Consider the following 14,578-nt stretch of genomic DNA (forward strand, 5'->3'; position numbering starts at 1 on the left):
TATATAAGGAGATGTAAAGTTTGCCAAACAACTGCTGGGAGACAGATAAAGCCCACATTACCATTACAACCAGTGAATATTGAACAACCATTTGAACAATGGGGATTGGACATAATAGGTGAGATTGTTCCTCATTCTTCTAAGCAGCATAGATACATCCTTACAGTAACTGTTTACTTTACAAAATGGGTAGAATCCATTCCACTCAAGGTAGCCAATTCTGAAAGCATTATTGAATTCATCAATCAATTTATCATTACCAGATTTGGCCTGCCATCTTCCCTGATGTTTGATAACGCGTCTTATTTCTCAGGTAATGCTATGATAGAATTTGATCTTAAAAGAGATTTTAAGCTTAAGTACTCTGCTAACTATTATCCACAAGGAAATGGGTTAGTTGAATCTACAAACAAGAATCTCATAAGGATGATTAAATGAACTGTTGACCAAAGTCAGAAGAACTAGCATAAGTCTTTGATATTTGCTCTGTGGGGAGATTGAATAACTCAGAAAGCCTCCATAAGCACTTCTCCTTTTAATTTGGTCTATGGGAAAGAAGTTGTCTTACCTACAAATGTAGCTATTCCCTCTTTAGCCTTAGTTCAGTTCATTGAAGAAACTCCTTCCTCTTCTATGCAAGTTAGATAGTTACAAATCCTTAAGCTTGAAGAGGAAAGGGAAAAGGCTAGAATCACACACACACATCATCAACAATTACTCAAGGCTTCCTTCGATTCAAATTTTGTAAGTTCAAAATATTTTCATCTCGGAGACCTAGTATTAAAATGGGATAAAGCTCACGGAGAAAAGGTAAGAATACCAAGTTCCAACAAACGTGGCTTGGACCGTTTTAGATTGTGGAACAAATAGGCCCATCAATCTTTATATTACAAAATTTATCAGGTAAGAGAGAATCTCTACCTGCTAATGGGCAGATATTAAAGAAATATTTCCCATAGAAGATGATCTTTTCTATTCCTTGTATATTATTGTCTTCCTTTTTATTTTTTCTTTTAGAAAATAATACAAGTTGAAGAACATTTACTTTCGTCTTTGCAAATAATAGTCTCTTTTTAATTTTGATGTTTCTCTTGTATAAGTGAAGATTGTTATGAAAATGATCTTCACACATGAAACATAGAGTTAAGTTCTATTGCTCTGAAATTTCCTATTCTCTGCCAAAATTATTTGATCTTTGATGAAACTTAACTTTAGAAAGAAATCTTTCCTCTATGTTAGTCAAGAAAAGTATCAATAACAAGGAAAAGTCTCTCTACATAAAAGCATGTTTAAACTCTACAATTGTCATCCAAAAGCTCTTAAGGAGCCAATGATTCTCCCCACCTAATCAAGAGCTGGCTTACCATGATCATAAGGTTATAACTAGTTGACATTACCAATACTGCATATCAAAACATGGCAATGGCTTGTAATTGTATTAATCAAAAGACAAGGGGTCTCATTAAGAGCCAGCTTGTTCAGTTAAGTTATAAATTAAGTGAATGGCATTGTCAATTTTGGTCACAAAACCAAGACATTATCCTTTAAGGGTTAAAAGATAAAAAATTGAAGAAAAATAATTATTTCAGAAAATAAAAAGGCAGTAAGTATATAAACTCGAGCTTATCTTTAAAATTGCATTCTGACCAAGGTGGGATACTAAATCATTGTTGGCTAAAAGGCAACCCTATCGAGGCTATGAACTCCTGTTGGCAATAGAGGCTCTACCTATGACAACTGAGTATACTAAAAATCTGATATGAGAAAAGCCTCCCTGTTTTTGTCTTAAGAAACCAAGTAATGAATGATGTAGTCAAAGTAACTTTCTTATGAAAAGAGAATAATCAAAAGAATGATAGTTAAGTAGATGTTGTTTTATCACTCACAGAGTAGTATTAATTACCTTATATTTCATGTAATTTTTATTTTCAAAACAATCATTATTTTGGAAGTTTTTAGAAATTTAAAAAAACTCTAGGAGATCACTGGTTCTTCCAAGTGAATCACAAATTTTTGTGCTATTCAAAAACCCCCATTTGTTAATAGTAGTAGTCAATATTAGGGACCATTTAAAAAATCCTTCCAAAAATAAACTTATCATTTAGGCAATTTTCTTATTTAATTTTGGAATAAAACAATATATCAATCAAACCCCTTTTCAAAAGAACTAGTAAATGCTTTCCTTTCCCGCATATCGCACAATTAAGCATGATTGAAAGCCTTGAAAACCCACCAAATCTAGCGAAAAGCAATCAAAGAAGGACTTCGTGCTAAAATGCTTTGAAACTGCTAAGTTTCTTATAGAAACTAGATCCTTAGGTATTTCTCATCAAAACTAAGTCTCACATCACATATCACTATTAGAAGGCATGCCTTAATAAGTTACCTAAAAAACAAGTGAAATGCTAAATTGCGATCACATCATTTCCATTATCGCATCACATTTCTAGCATTTAAAAGAGCTCCACAAACTTACCATCGGTCAAAATTGCGAAATACGATCAAGACCAGGACCCACTCTTGAGATACATTACAAACAAATGTTTAGGTCCGCCGCTTAGTAAAAAGGTCTTTACATAGAACACCTAACAAATGAGCTATGTCTTAGAAATGATAACAAGTGGCTTGCATCTTGCATCTTGCAGAAGCATAGGAGGCGATAAGAAAATAAAAAAGGCATAATGCGATAATGTGATCTGCAATATTGCTTCGAAAATCGCAAAATTAGCATTATCGCAATTCAAAGTCTCGCCACCCTAGAAGCTTTCTTCCCGACTTACGATGCAGACATTTATGAGAATTAATGCTAAGATATAATGAAACATTAGTGGGAATTTAGTGAAGGTTAATGGAATTTATGTGTGAAAAGCCATTCAACATGATATGATATCTTCTTACTTGCGTTCAAATACAACTCCTTTTTATCACCTTTACAAGTTGTCTGTATTATTCCATTTGGCGTTCATTATAATCTTTGTATATATGATAGCTTATGTTTTTCTCCACTTTAGGGAACAATCCACAGAATAAATCTTTGGGAGCGATGGTGAAGAAAGGCAAGGCAGTCGCATCTGAGAAATCAGAAATGACTCCTCTATTTTCGGATACTACATGTAATAGAGATGGAGGAACCTTTACGTGGGAAACCATGTATAATATATTAGAAGAAGAGGAACCAAGACTTCTAGAAAAAAGATCACAATTGACGGTCATGATTCCTCAGATGCCTCCATTTTTAGACAACGTGCTAATTTTTGCATCGTATAACTGCGCGCCCAAAGATAATCCCTTATACAAATATGGTTAAATGGGTTATTTATGAGGTCGATATCTCAGATAGAGAATTCAGGACTAGAAGCCAAGAGGTTATGGGATCTTTTTCGCCAAAAAAACCTATGGCTTATGTACCACCTACTAGAGCCACAAGTCATCTACAGCAAATAGTTCATTGAGAAGTTTGCCAAAGAGAACGAGGAACCAGCAGATTGCACCCATACTTGGTCAAATAATGAGGGCAAAATCATAAAGGACAAAAATGGTATGTACTCTACTGCGTCTATTTCTCCCCCTCATATTTTTGCAACGACCATGCTATGTAGGATATTTGGCAAGCTCGATAGCACTAAATTTTCCCCAGAATGGCTGTCATTGATAGATGCAGCTGTAAACGCAACTCTAATGAATTGGGCCCAAATTTTGTGTGATAATTTAGTAAGAACGATAATGGATTATAGGAGGAAAATAAGTGTCCCTTCGAGGGTTTTGTTGGCATTATGATTCAGGATTGGTGCTATGGCACAAGTGTTGTACTTTATGGCAACTCACTCAAGTGGCAAAACTCTGTTTAGGCTCTCAAAATGATGGAAAATAAGAGGTTCGCAGGTGCAACGTTCAAAAGGTGCGGATCCGTAGGTTCGCCGTCCAAGAAGTGCGGACATACCCGCAGGTTCTTCGTTCAGAAGGTGCAGACCCCAGTTCACTCACTCAATGCACAGAAGCGTGCTCACGCGGGGTTTCTTATGTTTGGCCCTTGGTATTTAGCCCGTCGTTCATGATCTTATGGTTTGGGCCCGTGGTATAGGATCTAAATTATTGAACCCTGGTTTGGATCCCTTGTATTGGTTTTCGATGGTTTTGTCCCATGGTGTGAATAAGGGCTTGATTATAAAAAGGAAAGGAGATCACTTGGCTAGACACTTGTGAAATTTGAATATCTTAAGATTTGAAATTTTGAGTAATCGGTTTAAAAGCTAGATCTAAATCAAGGTGAAATCTGTAAAGTGTAAGGTGGATCTGTTGATAGGTCGTGATCTCTTGGGTGCGTGATCAGATCTGTGGATCTGATAGTCGGTGGTACATTGGAGGACTGTTAATTTGGCTCTATTCAAAGGTCCACAGGCGATCCACGACGCAAATGCGGAGGTACGCAACGCAGAAGAAGGTGCAGTTGCGGGGGTATGCAAGGAAGCAGAAGGTGCTAGTGCGAGGTACGCAGAGCAGCAGAAAGGCACAGTACGAAGGTACGCAGAGGAACAGAAGGACTAGTGCTGGGGTACGCTGTCAGATAGATAGTGCAGGTGCAGATCTGAGCTGAGGTACGCAGTGCAGCGGAAGGAGTAGGTGCGGAGGTACGCAGAGCAGAAGAAGGACCAGGTGCGGATCTATGCTATTCAGCCACAGAAGAGCTGCGGATATCCGCAGGTTTGTATTTTTGAAGTTGCGGAATTTTCTTGAAATATTTATTGGCTGCCTTTTATCTATTGCTGAAGAGTTCTGGGTTTAGATTACTGGTATTGGTTTTCTGTTTACAACATTCTGAGAAGTTGGGTGGTTCATTGGTTTGATTCTCATGTACTTGATGATTATTTAATGATCTTAGATCCAGTCTGAAAATTAATGGAACATGGTCCTTAAAGAAGTAGAAGAGTAAAGGGGGTTGTAGCTCCCTTCCAGGAGAGATTGGAAAACGAGAGAGATTTGTAGCTCTCTGCAGGTTGCAGCCTACGTACTGGTAAAGGACTGCACCAGTACAAAATCCTTGTAAAAATAAGTTTCTAATTTAAAGAAGATAGAGACATATTGCGGTAGGTGGTTTTCACCTTATATTTTCCACCTTATATCTGGTGTTCTTTGGTGTGACTATCTGTTTTTCCTTGTTCTTGTTCATTATTATATGGTACTGATATACAAGTTAATGATCAATATCTGAAGAATAAATTAAAGTATAAATCTGGAAGGTTTATTGAAAAGAACTTGATAATACTAATTCACCCCCCCTCTCAGTATTATTTCCAACAATTGGTATCAGAGCAGGTCCTTCAGAAGAAGCTTGATCGCTTGAAGGAAGATCTTTCATCATGAGAAACTACGAGAGGGAAGCATCAATCAGGCCACCAGTGTTTGATGGGACAAACTTCGTATATTGGAAGGTAAGAGTTACTGCCTATCTTCAATCTCTTGGTACAGAAGTCTAGGATATCATAGATACAGGTTATACTTTTCCATCATCAACTCCTACAGATTCGGCTGAGAAGAAGAAATATGAAACAAATGCAAAGGCAGTCAATACTCTATTAGGATGTCTATCTCAATCAAAATTTGTCAAGGTTATGCAGTATAAATCCGCAAAAGAAATATGGGACAATATTGTTCTAAGCTATGAAGGAGATGATCAGGTAAAACGAGCAAACTTCAAACCCTTAGAATTCAGTATGAAAATCTCAGAATGTACAATGATGAAAGTGTGGCTAACTATTTTCTTCGTGTAGATGAGATTGTTAATTGTATGAAAAACTTGGGTGAAGAAATAAAAGAGGCTGTTGTGGTTGAAAAAGTTCTAAGATCCTTGTCCCCTAGGTTTGAATCTAAAGTTTCTGCAATAGAAGAAAAAGAGAGTCTACAAAACCTCAAAATGTCACAGCTGCACGGAATTCTAACTGCTTATGAAATGAGGAAAGGAGGTCCATCAGATAGCCATCAGATAGAAGAGAAGTTGCCTTCAAGGCTTCAGGCAAAGGAGAGTACTATGAGTCAGGACACGTGTTAGAAGAAGAAGAAGAATCAAATTTTGTCAGAAATCTTCAATGGGGTGCTGGATGATTCCGAGGTAAGTTACCTTTCAAATGCTTTGCTTGTGGAAGATTCAGACACTATGCTGCCAAATGTCCTCATAAGGATAAGATTTACAAGGGGAAGGAACCTGTTAGATGGAACAAGAAACAGAATGCAAATAAGAAAAGCTATTACACTCATGGAGATAGTGATGGACTTTCAAATAGTGACGAAGATGAACGAGGTAATGATTATAAACTTCTAATGGCTTTTGAAGATGATGATCACAGGGATTCTATAGATGAAGAAGGTCCTTATGAAGAGATTTCTAATCTCAAAATTTGTTTAGAAGAGAAAAATGTGATTATTGATTCTCTGCAATGTCAACTGGCTGAAAGGGAAAAACATCATGAAAAATTGGAATGTGAAATTGTTGGTCTTAGAAAAGAGATTGAGAAGACAAAATCTATTAATCTTAAATTTGTTAAAGGATCTGAAACTCTGGATGAGATTATCAATGTGCAGCGTTCTCCACTAATCAAGACAGGTCTGGGATATAATGGAGAAACTTCTCAAGCATCCACCTCCAAAAGTTATCTTGATGCAGCAAGGTGGAGCGAGCAAAGGCCTAATAGAAATCATCAGGTAAATTAGGGACAGTTTACCTCAAGAATGAACAAAGTCTATCAAGAAAATAAGGGGCAATCTACCTTAAGGGCAAACAGAAGCTATAACCAGCCACAGGTAAAACCTTCCCAATTTGCCTCAAGAATGGATGTCAGTAGAAACTACAATCGTTTGGTTGATATATTTGATAATCGCAGGAGTTACTTCAATGGCCAATGTTTCTCTTGCCATAAATTTGGTCACAAGGCAGCTCAATGTGTTTCCTATAAGACAATCATGACTAGAGAAGCTCAAAAACAAAGAAGCATGACTGGAATCACGAAAAGGACCTATAACAACTTTTCCGCCCTTGAAAGTGAAATTGAATGTTCTATTTGTAATAACTTCGGTCATGAAGATTCTGAATGCAGGAGCAGGTTTCGACAGACAAAGGAACAAGCCTCTAGCACCAGAACATGGATAATAAAGGAACCACAACCAAAAAATGTGGGATAGATTTTTATGTAGAAGGATAGGAAAATCTATGGTACATCGACAGTGGATGTTTGAAGCATATGATAGGCGATAAAGAAAAACTTGAATCATATACTGCTTTAGAAAAGGGAAAGAAAGTTTCTTTTGGAAATGATACCCCTGCAGCCATAAAAGGAAAAGGCACTGCTCAGTTGAAAGAAAAGGTCAAAGCTAGCAATGTTTTGTATGTTGATGGCTTGTAGCATAATCTACTGAGTGTCAGTCAGATGTGCGATCAAGGAACCGAGGTAATATTTCGATCAAATGGATGTAGTGTTCGTGATCTAGATACAGGAAAAACAGTGATCAAAGGCAGAAGAACTCCAAATAATCTATACATATTTGAAGAAGGACAACAAAAATGCTATTTGAGAAAGGATGATGAACACTGGTTATGGCACCGGAGGTTGGGGCATCTAAGCTTTTCACAAATAAGGAAAGCATGCAAATACCAGGCAGTTCGTGGTCTTCCAGATATCAAAATTCCAGACAACACCATATGCAAATCATGTTAGTTTGGTAAGCAAACCAGAACTAACTTCCCTGAGAAGGAAGGATCAGCCAGCAGGCCTCTTGAACTAGTCCATACAGATGTATGTGGTCCATTTAGGACAAGGTCACCTCGAGGAGAAGAATACTTTATATTATTCATTGACGACTTCTCCAGGATGGTTTGGTTGGGACTTATGAAACACAAGGATGAAGCATTCGAAAAATTCAAATCTTTCAAAGCCTTGGCTGAAAACGAATCAGATCACAAAATTAAGTGCCTCAGGTCTGACAGAGGTGGGGAGTTTACCTCAAATGAATTTTTCGATTTCTGTGAAGAACATGGCATAAGAAGGGAATTATCTACAACTAGGACTCCTCAGCAAAATGGAGTGGTGGAAAGGATGAACAGAACAGTTCAAAAAATGGCTCGTGCTATGCTTGATGAGTCTGGAACACCCGAAACCTTCTGGGGTGAAGCTGCATTTGCTGTGGTTATTATTCTCAACAAAAAAAATGTCCGAGTGAACAACACTCAAACTCCTCATGAGCTCTGGTATGGTGAGACTCCTTCGATAAAGCATTTCAAAATCTTTGGGAGAAAATGCTATATTAAGAATAATGATGAACAACTTGGCAAACTTGAACCTAGAGCAGATGAGGGCATTCTCCTTGGTTATTCTCCCCACAACAAAGCATATAAGTGTTACAATAAAAGACTTGGAAGAATTGTTGACAACATTGATGTAGTGGTTGATAAAAAAGGATACATTCCTAGGCAAGTAAATTATGAAAATATCGAAGAGGATGAAGACTACTCTCCAAATCAGACTGATGATGAAGAAGAACCTCAAGAGGCACCAGAGGAACAAATAAGGATAGAAGAGAAGACTCCATCCAGGTACGTTCAAAAGAATCATCCAGAATCTCAGATTTTGGGGCAGAAAGAGGCAGGTGTACAAACAAGAAGAACAATTGTAGAAGCTTCAAGCTATTTGGCATTACTTTCCTCCACTGAACCACAAAATGTAAGAGAGGCATACAAAGATGAATGTTGGGTCAAGGCAATAGATGAAGAACTTGAGCAGATCGAAAAGAACAACACTTGGGAGTTGGTTCCTAGACCAAAAGATGAGAATGTCATAGGGACAAAATGGATCTTCAAAAATAAGTTGAATGAAAATGGGGAAGTAATTAGAAACAAGGCCAGACTTGTTTGTAAAGGGTATGCTCAACAAGAAGGAATAGACTTTGAAGAAACTTTTGCTCCCGTTGCTAGACTTGAGGCCATCCGAATGTTCCTTGCTCTCTCAAGCTTTCAGAAGTTCAAAGTATTTCAAATGGACGTGAAATCAACCATTCTGAATGGAGACTTAGAAGAAGAAGTGTACATTGAGCAACCAGATGGTTTCATCCTTGGGAATGATCCAAATCTTGTATGCAGATTAAAAAAGGTTCTCTATGGTCTTAAACAGGCTCCAAGGGCTTGGTACTACTGTTTGAACAAATATCTTCATCAACAAGGTTTTTCAAAGGGATCAGCAGATAGCAATCTTTATATAAAAATTGAAAATGACAAATTGCTAATACTTGTTGTGTATGTAGATGATATTATCTTTGGCAGCAATGAAGAAGCTATGAGTCAAAGCTTTGCCTTGGTGATGCAGAAAGAATTCAAAATGTCTTTGCTTGGAGAATTGACATATTTTCTTGGATTGCAAATCCAACAAAATGAAGGCGGGATCTTCTTGTCTCAAACCAAGTATCTCAAGCAAATTTTGAAGAAATATGGCATGGAAGATGCAAAACCAGTATGTACCCCCATGGTCACAGGATGTAGCCTCAGTGCAAATGATGAATCAGCAGCAGTGCATCAACCAACCTACAGATCTATGATTGGAAGTCTACTTTATTTGACAGGTACCCGACCAGACATCATGCATGTAGTGGGAATAGTTGGGAGATTTCAGGAAAATCCAAAGGAAACTCATCTTCAGGCAGTGAAGAGAATCTTCAAGTACCTTCAAGGAACTCAAAACTATGGCTTATGGTATCCTAGAGATACAGATCTCACACTTCATGCTTATACATATGCAGATTGGGCCGGAAGTGAGGATGACAGGAAGAGCACAAGTGGTGGTGCATTCTTTATGGGTTCCAGATTAGTATCTTGGTTCAGCAAGAAACAGAGTTCGATTGCTTTATCTACAGTTGAAGCGGAATATGTGGTTGCTGCATCTTGCTGCACTCAACTCCTTTGGATGATACAAACCTTGCAGGATTTTCAAATCACTTGTACACCACCTATCTCCGTCTTATGTGATAATACAAGTGCAATCAACATTTCAAAGAACCCAGTCATGCATTCAAAGACCAAGCACATACCGATCAAGTATCACTTTCTCAGGGAACAAGTGCTTGAACAAAAGGTCAAGTTGGAGTATGTTCCTTCTAAGGAACAAGTTGCTGATATACTCACCAAACCATTGCCCAGGGAGACCTTTGAATACCTCAGGCAAAAGATGGGGGTTGTTGATGCATCATCTTGTTGTTGAATCTCATCTGTTTCAAAGATTATTGGTTGTATGCAAGTTTCATATGGGGTATACGCGTACATTTGCTGGGTTGCGGATTGGTCGAAGATCGAAGGGCACAGGTTCAGGGGGAGGATATATTCTTCTAATAATATATTGTTGGCATTATGGTAGAAGATCTTGGAGGAAGTACAGAAGGAGATCATGGATGCTTATCTGAATATTGCTGCAATATGTTTCTATCTCTTTCACGATCATTTATGGTGTATGGTGGAATATGGTTCTTCTTGAAGAAATTTTTCCTTTTGCAGATCTGGTTTATAGTCAGGGGGAGCATGACCAACAGAGCAAAGACTTAAGCATGTTCTCAGGGGGAGCATAACCCTTTTCCCTTGATGTCAAAGGGGGAGAATGACGTTGAGGATCTTGAGGTTGCCATCAAGTCCAAAGGGGGAGATTGTTGGCATTATGATTCAGGTTTGGCGCTATGGCACAAGTGTTGTACTTGATGGCAACTCACTCAAGTGGCAAAACTCTGTTCAGGCTCTCAAAATGATGGAAAATAAGAGGTTCGCAGGTGCAACGTTCAAAAGGTGCGGACCCGCAGGTTCACCGTCCAAGAAGTGCGGACATACCCGCAGGTTCTTCGTTCCAAAGGTGCGGACCCCAGTTCACTCACTCCAATGCATAGAAGCGCGCTCACGTGGGGTTTCTTATGTTTGGCCCTTGGTATTTAGCCCGCCATTCATGATCTTATGGTTTTGGCCCATGGTATATGATTTAAATTATTGAACCCCGGTTTGGATCCCTTGTATTGGTTTTCGATGGTTATGTCCCATGCTGTGAATAAGGGCTTGATTATAAAAAGGAAAGGAGATCACTTGGCTAGACACTTGTGAAATTTGAATATCTTAAGATCTGAAATTTTGAGTAATCGGTTTAAAAGCTAGATCTAAATCAAGGTGAAATCTGTAAAGTGTAAGGTGGATCTGTTGATAGGTCGTGATCTCTTGGGCGCATGATCAGATTTGTGGATCTGACAGTCGGTGGTACATTAGAGGACTGTTAATTTGGCTCTATTCAGAGGTCCGCAGGTGATCCACGACGCAGGTGCGGAAGTACGCAGTGCAGCAAAAGGCGTAGTTGTGGGGGTACGCAGGGAAGTAGAAGATGCTTGTGCGAGGTACGCAGAGCAGCAGAAAGGCACAGTGCGGAGGTACGCAGAGGAACAGAAGGACCAGTGCAGGGGTACGCTATCAGACAGACAGTGTAGGTGCAGATCTGAGCTGAGGTACGCAGTGTAGCGGAAGGAGTAGGTGCGGAGGTACGCAGAGCAGAAGAAGGACCAGGTGCGGATCTGTGCTATTCATACACAGAAGAGCTGCGGATATCTGCAGGTTTATATTGGTGAAGTTGTGGAATTTTCTTGAAATATTTATTGGCTGCCTTTTATCTATTTCTGCAGAGTTCTGGGTTTAGATTACTGGTATTGGTTTTCTGTTTACAGCATTCTGAGAAGTTGGGTGGTTCATTGGTTTGATTGTATAAGGAGATTGGTTGATTCTCATGTACTTGATGATTATTTAATGATCTTGGATCCAGTCTGAAAATTAATGAAACGTGGTCCTTAAAGAAGCAGAAGAGCAAAGGGGGTTGTAGCTCCCTTCCAGGAGAGACTGGAAAACGAGAGAGAGTTGTAGCTCTCTACAGGTTGCAGCCTACGTACTGGTAAAGGACTGCACCAGTACAAAATCCTTGTAAAAAGAAGTTTCTAATTGAAAGAAGATAGAGACATATTGCAGCAGGTGGTTTTCACCCACATTGGGTTTCCACCTTATATCTGATGTTCTTTGGTGTGACTATCTATTTTTCCTTGTTCTTGTTCATTATTATATGGTAATGATATACAAGTTAATGACCAATATCTGAAGAATAAATTAAAGTATAAATCTGGAAGGTTTATTGAAAAGAATTTGATAATACTGATTCACCCCCCCTCTCAGTATTATTTCCAACAGGCTTAACCTCCATTTTTTATGAGTGCATATGTAATGGATGAAATCTATTTTGGTTCAAAATTTCTTGTCATGGGATGGAAGTGGACTGTCAAAGATCCACTTCCCATTCATATATACCATAAATACATGTGGAAATCTCAGTTTCACCCACATTTTTACAAAATTTGTCATGGAGTCATGTTGCCTATCCATAAACAGATTTACAACCGAGATGCTCCTAGGTTTTCCAAGGAAGCCGAGGTAGATATCCTCCCAGTAGCCAAATGATTTGGAGAGGAAACATTCACATATATTAGGGTATTCGGAAGCATTACCTCACTGCATTTCCTCCCATACTATGTTCCGGACAAATTGATGGCCAGAGAGATAGCCTATCAAACAACTGGTGAGGGTGGGCTGAGCAAAGGATTAAAGGAAGAAAAAAAGGTCATTCGGCCTACATTCCATTTTTAGTGTGGAGAATTTTCACTACACGACGTGGGGCATGCATTTAAATAAGTAGATATCACGTTATCTCTACAATTACCTAAATTCCCATAAAGGCAATATGACCCATTTGGCACTGGCAAAGACTTTACTACCATGATAAAAGTGAAGGTATTCAGTCATGAGAAAAATGCATTTGATGACATATTTTTACAGAAAGAGACATTAAAAAATGTGAAGCACATGGCATCACTAATTTTTGACCTAATAGATCTCGAGGGATTTCATGAATATAGAGAAAGGAGACTATTAAAGGTCCCATTGGAACAATTGCGGATTGAACCAATAAGGGAACCAACTCCTAGCATAAGTATGGAAGGGAGTTCCAAAGAAAATTCTAAAGTTGATTCTGAAGCAGAATACCAAGAAAAGTATACTTGGGAGTCAAAATACTCAAAACAAAAATCACAGAATGGGAGAAGCAAAAGTAAGGAGTCAAAAAAAGATATAGCCCAATCTACAAAAAAGATAGTTGAGAAAACTTCAGCTAAAAAACAGGCCAAAATTCATTCCACCTCCACTCAGCCAATAAAACCCCTGGTGATTCATTTAGATGAAGAATGGGATCACTTTAATAGAAAGCTCCATACAGAGGAACAAACGTCAGAGCTACAAACTCCACAACACAGAACAACTCAAGAAATTGCAATAGAGAAAACTATAAATACTCAAGAGGTAGAGCACATTCCTGTCACTCCTACCTCTAAAATTGTTTTGAGGATTGAGGAGATTCCTCCTTTAGATGTATTCTGTAGCCCTACCCACAAATACATTGTTAAAAGACAAAGGAATAAGAGGAAGTTGGATGCTATAACTACTACTACTCCCGATAATGAAATGATGTATATTCACTGGAAAGCCTCACCCATCGACCCATCCGAGAACCTTACTAGACTATCATAGTTTGTAGGAGCCTATGTTAAAGTGACTATCGATAAAGCAATAGAGGTGCAAATATTGCTCAAGGAAAGGGAAAATAATTTTTTTTTTTAGAACAACAATTACAGTAAGAAAAATATAACCAGCAAGTAGAATCACAGTTAGCTAAGCTCCAACAAGAATTCGAGCAAATGCAAATAAAACATCAAGCCCGCTTAGAAGAAAAGAAAGCATAGATACAAGGAATAACTGATCTGCATAAATATGATCCAAAAAATTGATCAATTTATTACTGAAGCGCTTGGCATTAACTCCCAAACAATGCACCAAAATGAACTATTATGCGAGAAGATCTCACAATGGAATTCCTATTGCGAGACAAGTGACAAATTGACGAGTCAAGTCATTGAGATGAGACTTGAATATGATGAAATATTGAAAAGAGTTTCCGACTTCATTACCTAGCAGAATTCAGAATATGGGAGAAAGGTCGACTTTCCTAAACTAGAGGAATCGCACAAGGAAATTTTATTTGCAGATTGGGATTCTCAGCTTAGATAGGCAGAAAAGGCAACAATAGACACAACAACAACAACAAACAATGTTATCAAGAACATCAATGAAAATTTACATAGCGCCAACCTAGTGGCAGAGTCCATTACAGGTTCTCTTCCAAATGTCAAACAACTCGAACAATAGTGGAGGCAGGCAATAGAGGAAAAACGAGAAGCAATTAGGCAAATGATCAAGTTAAAATGGGAAGCATACTGGTGACATTTAGTGAAACCTCACAGCCAATGGATGACCCTGCGATGCCTAACCACTTCTATGGAGAAAATGGTGCCAACACTAATAGATGTCATGTTCACTAGGTAGTTGAAATCTAAAATCGGCCAATCGTCACAGCTTAAGCTCATGATGGACATCTGCGATCTCAAATATCAAATGCAAAGGAGTTAGTCATCATGTTCATTTCTATTT

This window comes from Pinus tabuliformis, chromosome 4_2 (genome assembly GCF_031772625.1).
Source record: "Pinus tabuliformis cultivar Carrire ecotype Pingquan chromosome 4_2, CPIR1, whole genome shotgun sequence".
NCBI classification, from domain to species: domain Eukaryota; kingdom Viridiplantae; phylum Streptophyta; class Pinopsida; order Pinales; family Pinaceae; genus Pinus; species Pinus tabuliformis.